The sequence below is a fragment of the Corapipo altera genome, unplaced genomic scaffold (genome assembly GCF_003945725.1).
Source record: "Corapipo altera isolate COAL_440 unplaced genomic scaffold, ASM394572v1 61153, whole genome shotgun sequence".
NCBI classification, from domain to species: Eukaryota; Metazoa; Chordata; class Aves; order Passeriformes; family Pipridae; genus Corapipo; species Corapipo altera.
The window spans coordinates 2,170,794-2,182,509 of record NW_020884958.1 but is presented as its reverse complement, the minus strand read 5'-3'; the positions used below and the strand labels follow the sequence as shown (position 1 = coordinate 2,182,509).

The 11,716-nt window shown below is 40.8% G+C and overlaps 1 long non-coding RNA gene across 1 annotated transcript; it reads left to right on the top strand.

The window, feature by feature from the left end:
- Positions 1–7,361: 7,361 nt before the first annotated feature.
- LOC113956851 lies at positions 7,362–8,499 on the top strand. The gene is made up of 3 exons (XR_003530977.1): positions 7,362–7,512; positions 8,302–8,357; positions 8,463–8,499. It is a non-coding gene; the product is annotated as an uncharacterized LOC113956851 (long non-coding RNA).
- The last annotated feature ends 3,217 nt before the right edge of the window (positions 8,500–11,716 follow it).

The window sequence follows — 11,716 nt, the reverse complement described above, 5'->3', positions numbered from 1 at the left end:
AAACGAAAAAGAAACCCATGCCTTTTCACTGCTTCATGTACTGCAAACAAAATCTCCCATCACTTCTAAAAGTCTTAGCAGTAATCTGTATAGGAGGACAGAAATATTCATATTCACATCATCCTCTTGTTCCCAAAGTAGACTAATCAACTGGAAGAAGCATATCCTTAAGTATCAATAAGGGCATGAAATTTTTGTTCCACTCTTGCCGTGTTACCTCTAATTCAGAGGGACTACTCAGGAATTCATATGGTGCATATTTACAGGTAACTTGCTGGGTCAAAGCTGAGTGCTTTGACATTCAAAACCTGTCCCTATTTAGTCTAACCTGTGGCAACAAATTAATTATGAAAACAGAAAAAGGCAAATGTATAAAACAATATCCATTCAACAAATCAGAAACATCCAATTGACAACAGAAATGTAGTGCTGCTGAAAGGGAGATGATATGTATGAAAAAGACAACATAAATTATTTTCTACCTATGTCTGGAAGAAGACTACATAAAAACAACACATGCACTATTTCTTGCCTGACTTTCAATTGAAAAATATTACCCTTACAGATCAGACGTACTAATGAGACTTTCTATTTTTTACACTACTGCTTGGAGATCATGCCTTTTAGCCTCATGTCAGTTCTTTGAAGCTTGTGCTGTTCCCCTTTTTGAGCAGAAATTACCTTACAGCAGGGAAGTCAAGCAGTGTTTGCTGACAAGAGCCATCAAACTGGCCCAAGAAGATCTACTGGGTTTGGCCCAGTCAGGGAATTGCTTTTCTCCCAGATGGGGTGAACAACTAAATAACTGGGGGAAGATCACCCAGTCCTCCTGGGAACCCTCCAGAGAGGAGAGGGAGTCATGAGGAGGCTCTTTTGGGGAGACATGTTTGATAAAAAAAAGGGTGGAGCAGGGTATGGTTAAGAAGGCAGATTTCCACTGAGTGGGCTGATGAATGGGGTTTGATATGGTGAATTTATTTTCCTTGGAGAAATGATGCTGAATGTTCAAAGGGAAGAGTTTGGGCTGATCTGGAGAGTGCCTTTCAACACCTAACATTGTCATTTACATTTACCTAGTAGTTCTCATGAAGAAAATAAATGTTTCCCTCTTAGATCGGACCCTTATTAGGTGTGTAGGCAGCTGGGAAAGGTTTCACAGCCAGAGTTTCTTCATTTATTTCTTAGCTTCTCCTCTGCATATCCTTACTATGGTATAAAGCCTTCTTATTCTGTAAATTTGGGGTTACAGTGCCATAAAGCATTTCCATTCTAACATAAGGCTCCTCAACATTAGTTAAGTTTCTCTTTTTTTTACCTTTAACACCACTGTGTAGTGATATTTCTGAATTAGCTGGGAAAATGGCTTGGGCAAAATAAATCTTAACCTTTTGGATGGTCTCAGAGAAGCTGTACTGCTGATAAAGCATCAGCAATGGTATAGGCTCTCCTGGAGTCCATTAAAGCTCCTGCACACCTGTTTAGATTCCCTTCCTTACACAGGAATTCAAATATAGGGAAGGACTTGAATGTCCATCTGATGGAAGTGCAGCTGGGGTCCAGGCCCAGGAAGTGGTCATGGGCTCTCATGTCCTGCACATCATCCCTGAGGAACTGATCATGAGGTTGCCAAGATCTGGTCTCTTTAAAGCAGTAATTTCCCCATGGGACGCTAAAGATCTGCTCCAAGCCTAAAAACTACTGTGATTTTTAAGTCACCTGCACATTCTTCAAGAGCCCCTGTGAGTCTGAGATGGCCAACATGGTGTGGGTCAGGCCATGCTCTGTGAGAGGTCAGTAAAGTCCATTTATATGTGTCCTTTTCTGCAGAAATTAGGTCAACTCTTGCTCAGTTTTGCAGCCAGTGCTGCTCAGGACAGCAAAGGTGACAGCTTGGTGCTGGCCAAAGTCAAAAGTTACCTGTTTCTTGAGCTTGTCTTCCACCTTCCAATTTATGAACCTGGTTGTCTGAGGGCAGATAGGTTATAGGTACACTGGCCTAGAGCCACAAAGTGTTTAGGTGAAGGCACCTGAAGCTGATAGCAAAGCAGAGAATTGAACTAAACATATAATTTGCATAACTTTTACCTTCCCACACCTCAAATTGCTTTTACTATCATTTCATTGTTTACCAATATCTTTCAAAGCAGTCTGTAGCACTGATAAACTATGGCTTGTACTCAGCAGCTGCTGCTGGGAACAGCCTGTGAGCTCAGGTATGTGTCCATGGCACACCTCACCAACTGACAAATGTATATGCTGTCATGTTTGTGTTTAATTATGCAACTCTTCCCCATCTCTATCTGCACAACTGAGGAGCGCTGAGACTAAAGGTGATGAGAAAAGGAAAACAGTAGTTTGGCAGGGGAAAACGTATGAAGATCTTCCAAGATGCTGAGGCACAAATTACTCCAACTAGGGTTTGATGGGGCATTATGTAGTAAGGTGTGGCAAGTGGAGTTTTAGGTGGAATAACATCTCCTCTCCTAATAGCAGAGAGCGGAGAGAAACAACACGCATATGAGCAGCATGGTAAAATAGAAAGGTGAAGAGCAATACCAAAACCCCCAACATACAGTAGATGGGAAATGTAAGGACTGTGGGGATATCCATAGGGTTGTGAAGGTGAAAAGGCTGAGGGTGAGATGAAGAACACAGGGCTTAGAGCTTTCCTCCTTCAGTGAAAGTGGAGCTGCTGTTGCCTGACCTCTGCTCTCTGCCAGACTAAGGCACCCAAACAATTACACTTTCTGTATGCAATCTACATTCATTCATTTTTTTGAGAAAAAAAAAATCCCAGAACTCTGACAAGCTTTATGATTCCTCCCTGTCAGTCAGGGTTCCAACTGAAGCCCAGTGCCAGCACATCCAAAGATAAAACAAAAACTTCTAAAATCAAGAAGCTTGCATAAATCAAAGGTTTTACAGCTCTCCACCTGAAAGCTCTCTACTTCCCCTTGTAGTTGTTAAGCTAATGTTTTTGTTCAATGAACAAGGAAAGCAGAGATTCACATGAAATTACCTTCTTTCAGGAGCTTGGAATTTAAGATGCGCAACATAAGACAATATTAAACTTTCATGAAATGTGTTCATTAAAACGACTGAGATCCGTTTGTAAATAACTAGCTCCTTCACCATCTGATGTTTTCACAAGACTCTTCACAATCTGATGTCTTTGTAAACTTTGACAATCTCTTCCCCTCCATTCCTCTCTTGTATTTGCAGGAATATATATATGCTCCTTCTCAAATAATTTAATATTCCTCAATCCCTATAAATATTAACTGGCAGACTTTGTACAGTAGGAGATGAAATGTTTACCATTCACATCAAAGGTAGTCACTTCATGACCCATTTAGGTTGAATCCCAGTCAGGGGTGTAGGGGAAGGAAGAAAAGATGAGGTAGAAAACAGTCCTCTGTGAGTGCCATTTGAGCATATGTTTATGGCAAAACCTTTGTTGCCTACACAAATGTATTTTCATATCCATAAGTAATAAGAATTAAGATGTGGGCTTTGTTTGAACTCCTCTTGACACTTGATTTTCCTTTGACAGGTGGGTCCTATTTTGCACACTATGTTCAGCATTATTTGAATCCCCAAATCACTTCACCAAAATAGCTTAATAACTACTTTCTGTGTGCCTTCAACTCCAGAACTTTCAATAGAAATAAGTTATTAAAGATAAATCCTCCTTCTTGAATCTGTGTATTTCAACGACGGCAAATTAAATGTTCATTAGTGTTTTTTATGTTCTGGTAGCTCTGAGAGTTGCCTGAGCAGGTGAATGTGTCTGCTATGTGCATGGGATGACATTGAGCAGTTCCTGCATCTCTTCGTATTCAGGGCTTTTCCCCCCATACTTGTAGGAAGGTAATAATACTGATAGCTCTAGTAACTGTTGAGGACAAAAAGAACAAACCAAGTATACATTGCAGAAAAAGCAATCTTATTAATTTACCATTTATGTCACAGTTCAAGCAAGTAAATAAATGCCAAAACAATAAAAACCAGAAAGATGACTTCACTGATTACAAAACAATGCTATGGCATTCTTTTTCAGTCTTTAACAATGTACCTTACAGTCTGTATCTGCTTTTATCATTCAGCTCACATGCACAGTGCAAATAAATGATATATTAAGAGTTTTATTTACTCCAGATCATCTTTCCCACCAATTTCAAATAGTATTTGAGGTACCTAGACTTAAAAATACACCAAAGAATTACAACCCCCTGACTTTTTGGATAGTCCTAGTTTAGCAGACCATGAAGAAAAGAAAACATTTGCTGTGATTCAGATTCCACTTTTGGTTAGATGGGTGTTAACTAAGATAGTCCACTGGTAGGCAGAAAAACCATTTTTCTCACCAATCTGAATAGCAGTTTTTCCTCTTGAAACCACTGAAATTTTAATCCTTTAACATCTAATTTTGTGAAGGAAAATTCAATTCCTTTCATTTTTAACAAATTTGAAGTCTCAATCTTTCAAATAACTCCATTTTGTAGGGAGTGTCAATAAACATGAACAGTGAAAGTTTGTAGAGAAGAAGACATGGAGGCACTCCAAGTCCAGATTCATGCCTTTGCCTCATTTTCTACTACTGAGATAAATTAAATTCTTTACTTACCCCTCAAAAGCTAGCGCATGGCAGTTACTATCTGTAAGCACTGGTGCCTTGTAATGTTCCGAAGAGGTGTGGAAACATATGGCATAAGACTGACAGGTCTTATTGTTCAATAATAGTGTGATTTTATATCAAGAAATGTATCTGGCATTCATGCCCTAGTAATAGACAGAAGTGCTTCATCATGCTCAGTATACCACCCTGCAGTGACAGTCATTAAGTGCAGTGGAAGAGCCTTCCTATTCCTTCCAAGTGAAAATGGTTTTAAGAAAGGACAATATATTCCTGGAGATAAAATAATATGCTTGCAATCCTGATTACCATCCTCTAGTAGTTCTGAGTTGGATGATCACAATTTTCATTTTCTTAATAAATTTAAGGTGTAATCACTTTAGCACTACTCATTTTCTTTTTGCTAGCATGAAACTACTGTTATGAACCTTTCTTTCCTACCTGCCTTGTGTCCCTTTTGACACCAGAAGGTGGTGGATATCACACTGGGCCATGATTACAAAGAAGTGGATGGTATAAATATCTTGTTTGATAAACAGCTGCTGGTTTGCAATTGAGGAATCGTTGGAAGTCTTGGTGCTATGGCTCATCTTGTCCTCCAGAATTAATCAGTGCTGTCAAGACAGTGCTGAGGATGCATCTCAGTGGTAGGAGGAGAGAATATGTGATATCAGTCCTGAAGCAGCTAAGGTGGTGTGTTACTGCCCATCACTTTGTCTTCCTCATCCTCTCCTCATTTTAGTAAGCCAGGTGTCTGTCACTAACTTGGTGCTCCTAAGAGACTTTATAGCCGCATCATGGAACAGCTGGAGAAAACTTTTGCCTGCCAGTGAGCTACCCAGTGCCCAGGATGTTCCTGTTGCCTGTATAATGCAAGGCAATTGCAACTCATGGTAAAAGCTCAACTTTGCTCTTCAGTAAGGTGTGGGATGGACAAAAGGGCTGGATCTGAGTGTATATGCTATCTGCTTCCACTCCACTTGCCCCCTTCAGTGTTAATCCTTTGTATTTTCTCTCACATTTCCTGTCTATTCCTCTACTCTTCTTTCATCAGTAATCAAAACCTCTCTAAAGTGGGTGAATAAATCCGATCACTACTTGTGTTAGGATTGTATGCAGTATCCAAATTCTTCATATTCATAACTTGCAAATTGGTCCCTTTACCCTGGAGGAACTATGTGGATTGAGGCTCTATGTGTCTGAGGATCTGAGGAGACACTACTCTGAGGACACTGTGTATATTAACTGCTAGTTTTGGTTCTGCTTTGTTTGTTTGTTTGTTTGGGGTTTTTTGTTTGTTTGTTTTGTTGTGGTTTTTTTTTTTTTTAAATTGGCATTTCCTATCCATTCCATTTTAGGGCCAAAAGGAACCACTTAACTCTTTGCTTCCATTGATATTGTCCAGAAATACCAGTCCCCTGTCTCTTTGACCACCTGCTATTTCCTTTCCACCCTTCCAAGGCCCAGACTCTCTTCTTCCAGGCAGGAACTACTGAAGCCCTTCAGACTTTTCAAGGCTTAAAATCTAGATTCACATCTTGACTGGACCCCGTTTTTCTGGTGTCAGAGAACAATTTCTGGATAAGTGATTATCTATCTAGTAGCTGTAGGGGTTTTGTTCATCCTTTGATCTGAGCATCTGGAGTCCTCTAATGATTATGGTTCTGATTAATGATCTCTGATTCCTATTGTCTGAGATATCTGTTAATGGCAGGGCCTCTGGAAGTTCCACAGACAAATCTGATTGCAATGACACTTTCTTTTAAAACCTCAAGGTGTTATAAAGTGGTCAGTGTCAGATTTTGGGGTGTATCCTGAAGCTGTCGTAAGAATCAATGTTTGGAAGCACCTGCTCTGCTCAGACTGTTGAGTAGGGGGTGTTAAATTTCTGATAGTTGAGGATGAATCACTACTACTTGTGACAGGTCTGTAGGACCCTCTTTCCGTAGTACCTCTGAGAAATTACAGGAGATTCTACACAGCCTTGTGACACATCTGCCCAGGTACAGGCAGATAGTTCCTCTGGACCTAGCTGTTTGCATCTGCCCCTTCAAGAACACAACAAGACTGTGTCTACTTGTGAAATACAAGTATCATGATGATGCTTGGAGAACTGAATGTGATCCCTTTGAGAACAGAAAAAGGAATCACATGTATATAATTATTGCATAAACTGAACATTTTTTCTAGTATTTCTAAATTCTTCTAGGCATTCTAGATTTCATGAAGTCAATTCAAAGGAAAAACATTTGCACCCGAAAAAAAATCCTACTCTGTGCTACTTCATGTTGCTGTATCTTGTATTAACCCTAGCAGGGCACAAGGTGGGGATGAAAACTGTGTAGGTGGCCGGGATAGTACAGAATTGTTATATTTTTCATAGAGGAAGCATTTTTTTAACTGAGGAACCAAATTTCAATAGAGCCAAATGCTCTTTGTTTGTTCCTTTCTTTCCTTCTAAACGTTGTAGATGACTCTCTTAAATTAATGGAATTACTGGAGTGGATAAGGTAAGTCTGTTTACACTTTAGAAACACCTCTGGAAGTCTCTCTAATCAAGCCCAAGATGTACCCTCCTCCATAAATGCACAGCTTTGCAAGTCACAGTATGACCAAATGTACCACAAAAAGCCTAGAGAGGCCTTGCACGTGAAGCTGTTTCCAGAGGAGACAAGTCTTTTCTGCTTCCTTCTTGTTCTTTGGGTCTCTTATGAATACATATGATTTACCTTCTTCTTGATACTTACACTGCATTGGTCACCTCCACAGGGCAGTAGGTGGTTGCTGGCTGCCATCCCAAGTGCTCTGTAGCTGCAGTTCTTACTCTGACTACACTTTGATTTGACTGGTGATGATTTGTCACCTCTACACAAATGGTATGAGTATATAAATACCTCTGGGCTGTCAATTGTTGTTTCTTTAAGATTCCATTAATGGAAAAACATGGACCTATTGGAGTGGGTCCAGAGGAGGCCACAAAGATGCTGAAAGGGCTGGAGCACCTCTCCTATGGAGATGTGTTGAGACAGTTGGGTTTGTTCGTTCTGGAGAAGACAAGGCTCCAGGCAGACCTTAGAGCACTTTCCAGAACCTGAAGAGGCTACAAGAGAGCTGAAGAGGGACTTTAGACAGGACTATGTAGTGGTAGAACAAGGGGTAGTGGCTTTAAAGTAAAAGAAGATAGATTTAGATTAGATATAAGAAGGACTTTATTACGGGGATGGTGAAACACTGTCACAGATTTCCCAGAGAAGCTGTGGATGCCCTACACCTAGAAACATTTAAGGCCAGGTTAGATGGGGCTTTGAGCAACCTGGTTTAGCAGGGGATTGGATTGAGATGATCTCTAAGGTCCTTTCCCAACCATTCTATGACTCTATGATTCATCATTATGGTGTTGTTCAGAGTGGTATGCAATCCCTGCCTGGTGATGAACCGCATTGGTCCTGTTTTTCCCTGAAAGGGGAGACAGTCAAATGCATATGCTTTATTTAATGAGGGCTGCTGGATCAAGTCAGAGTCAAAAATTAATGACTTTTCTCCTTTCTTATCTCTGATTAACCAAAGCAGCCTTCCTTCTTATTACACAAGGCATTCTGTTGTCTTTCACTTCTACAGTAAATTAAAAACTGCAAAACCCCCAGATTGATTTTTTTTTTTCCCAGCCGAAGATGCATGACTGACTTCGAAAGGATAAGAAAGGAGAAACTATAGATTTACAGTGAGTCACTTTTATGGTTATCATCACTATTTTCAGACACTGATGTGGTCAGTCCTCTGAGAACCCTGTGCTGTGAAGACCCCATACATTGCTATGCTTATCCAGGAAATACCCATGGCCCTAAGTCTGAGCAAGACTGGCTGTAGAGCTAGAGAGGTTGTGGAGCTGGCTCGCACTGATACAGGGCAAGACTGGGATTACAACCTTCCCAAATCCAGGTATCACAGCTGCAGATAGCAATGCAGAGGGCAATAAATCTGTAATGGTCTGTAGGAACTACTCTTCTAGCCCTTTTCCTACCTTGTGGTGAGTTGTGGGTATTTTTTGTTGTTTTTTTTTTTTTTTTAATAAAAGAAAGTCGATGCCAGCTCAGTCATCACTCAGATAATTTGCTGAAGCAAGAAGGAAGCACAGAGGCTGGCTTTCCTGCTGTCTTGTTGTGATGAGCACTTGCTGACAGAATGAGGTTATTTTCAAACAGTACCTTCTAAGACATTATTGTTCCAGCTTCGTTTCCAGTTGTTAAATCCCCAGACTTCACAAGCAACCTTTCTGGAGCTCCATTCCTCATGCGTGACAGAAAATCTGCTTTGTCAGAAGAGCGAGCAGGTTAATATCAAAACTTGTAAAAGGAAGCAGTTACCCTGAATGCTCTTGTGAGTGTGATGCCACATTTCCCCACCAAACCACATGACCTCTTTGATTTAAGATTACCCAAAAGCTAGATTAGTTCAGGTCCCAGATTCCTGACCCAAAGTGACCATTCTGACTTTTGCACCTAATTCTCAGCCACTACACAAGTACTGCAGTTGTACTTAACAAAAATGACATATGACAGTGCAACTAAATTCAATAATTTCATCCCTTCTTAATAACCTACTTTCTAGAGAGCTGTCCTACAAACTTCAGATTAATTTTGAACTTCAGGCACTGCGCTTCCACATGCTGATCTTGTTAGGCTGAGCACACAGAAACAAAGAAATTCATCTTGGCATTTGTTCTGATGTAAAGCTTGGTTCTTGGAGGCATCACACTCGCCTTTGAGCTCTGCAGTGGAGTCATGAGTAAGCAGATGAGCACAGAGGGGGAAGCTCCTGTGCAGGAAAGAGGTAGAGTGAGCAGGGGGAGATCAAGTCCTTGGCTGATATAAACACAACTAATTTTCAGTTGGCGGGAAGAGATTTCCTTCCTAAAGGGCTTTCAAAATTACTCCTACACTGGAGAAAAATCAGAGTGCCAGACACTGGCTAATATACCTGACAAGCGTTGGTGACCCTAATGTTAGCAGGTCAGGCTTTTCAAAGTTGCTCCTGGTACTTAAGAAACTTGTGCAAACCGAGGCCTTTAAGGATTTTTTGCAGCAAATCACTACTGAAAATGTCTGACAGCTTGTACCTGGAACTATGAAATGACACGCACTGGAACTGGATTAGGAGGCAAGGATGGTGGGATGGCAGAGGTGTACATCTCTTGCCCCTTCCCTGGAGCAGCATCTGAGTGCAGAAGAAGAACTGGGATTGGGAATTTGGCTGTGCAGGGGTGTGCAGCCCCAGATGCTGCCAGACCCAGAATAGGCATTTGCATGGTGTTACAAGGATATTCCATTTGGTCCCTCCAGGTACAGAGGTGGACTTCTTGGTTCTCCTGAGGCTGAGATGAGGCACCACTGCAATGGTGACAGTGGAGCTATGGGTTTTATTCACTCTCTTGCTCCAGTTGCCATGCTCAAGTGCAGGGTTGATTGAGAGCTATCCCCAGACAGCCCTGCTCACATCATCTGAAGACCTTTATATCCCTTTCACACTTCTTAACTTTCCATTTCACCACCCTTGTTCCTTCTTATCTCCACCTCAGTTTCCTCCCAGATCAGAAACCCACCACAAATTAGTTTTTTCCCACAGACACCAATATTGGTATTTCTGATACTTTTACCTGGGTAATCTTTGTCTAATGTGATATGCCTGACAGAGTTATCTGGGTATGGCAGCTTTTCAAGGCCTGTGGAGTTTGGCCACGACTCATACAACTCCAGCCTACTTGTCTGTGAGATCTACCCACCCCTCCTTTGTGGCACCACCTGCCAGTGACTCACATCAATATTTTTTTATGGAATCACAGAATAGTTGAAGTTGGAAGAGACTTTAAAGACCATTTAGTCTGATCACCCTGCAATAAAAGCAGGGACATCTTCAACTAGATCAGGTTGCTCAGAGCCCCATCCAACCCGACTTTGACCATTTCCAGGAATGGGGCATCTGCATGTCCAACAGTTTCCACACATCATGTCCAACATTCTTCCATGTCCTAATCAGTTTGTTTAACCTCTGGCCAGAGACCAGACTGTGCTTCCATCATTTTCCTGCGGCCCTAACAGTGATTTTTAGTGTAAGTCTTGTAGCATAGTCTAAATGTCTTAGTAAGCACACTCAAATGATCATCCTGAGAGATCAGACTAAAATGTTCTTAGAAGAGAAGTTTGTGTTTTGCCTCTAGGACAAAGAGGTCCAGGGATACATTGATGGATTTCATGATCAGAAAGACTTACTCGATTGCTGGACTTCAAGCTCAAGGTGCAGTTGCAGTGGGAACGAATCCAATAAAATAAAAGATCATTGAAGTACAACCTCTGACTTGCATAGGCCACAAGATTTATGTCCTTTGTTTTAAAATGTCACTAATACATCAAAATTAGTTGACTACCTTTTGGCACAGGGGCTGCTCACCCTCTCCTCAATTCCAAAACCAGAATACATGTTTTAAAACAACATTCAAAAGCAAGAAAAGTGATGGAATGGGAGGGACTAGCTTTGAGTACTAAAATAGCATCCTATTGAATATGAATGTTACCTGAAGAGAAAGTGCAGTTCAACACATTCTTAGAAGAATGAAGACAACTAATGTAAACTGAAAGCACACAAAGATATACTGGGGAAAATCTTGCATAGCTTGGTTAGAAGATAACATCTAATTCAGCAAAATAAGGGAGGCAAGATATATTACTGTGAGTTGGTATGAAAATATGTAAATAGCAGGGTTACAAATTTAGCTAAATTGGCACATCTTAATGTAGGACAAACCTAATTCCTGGATCTGCATCTCAGCCAAAACTGAAACTGCCTGTAATTTTTTGTTTGGTTGGTTTTATTCTTTCAAATTCTTAAGGTACTTGATTAGCAAACAATTTGACTTCAAACAGTGTCCAAATAGAGAGTGTCTCCTGATTTAAAGCTTTAAGCCAACAGGTAAAGAACATTGAAGAAAACTGGGCTTGCAGTGTACATCTTGCTGTCAGATACTGCGGACTGTTTGTGTGGAGTACTAGTTTTAGGCATACATCTGAAAAAATACAGAACATCTCC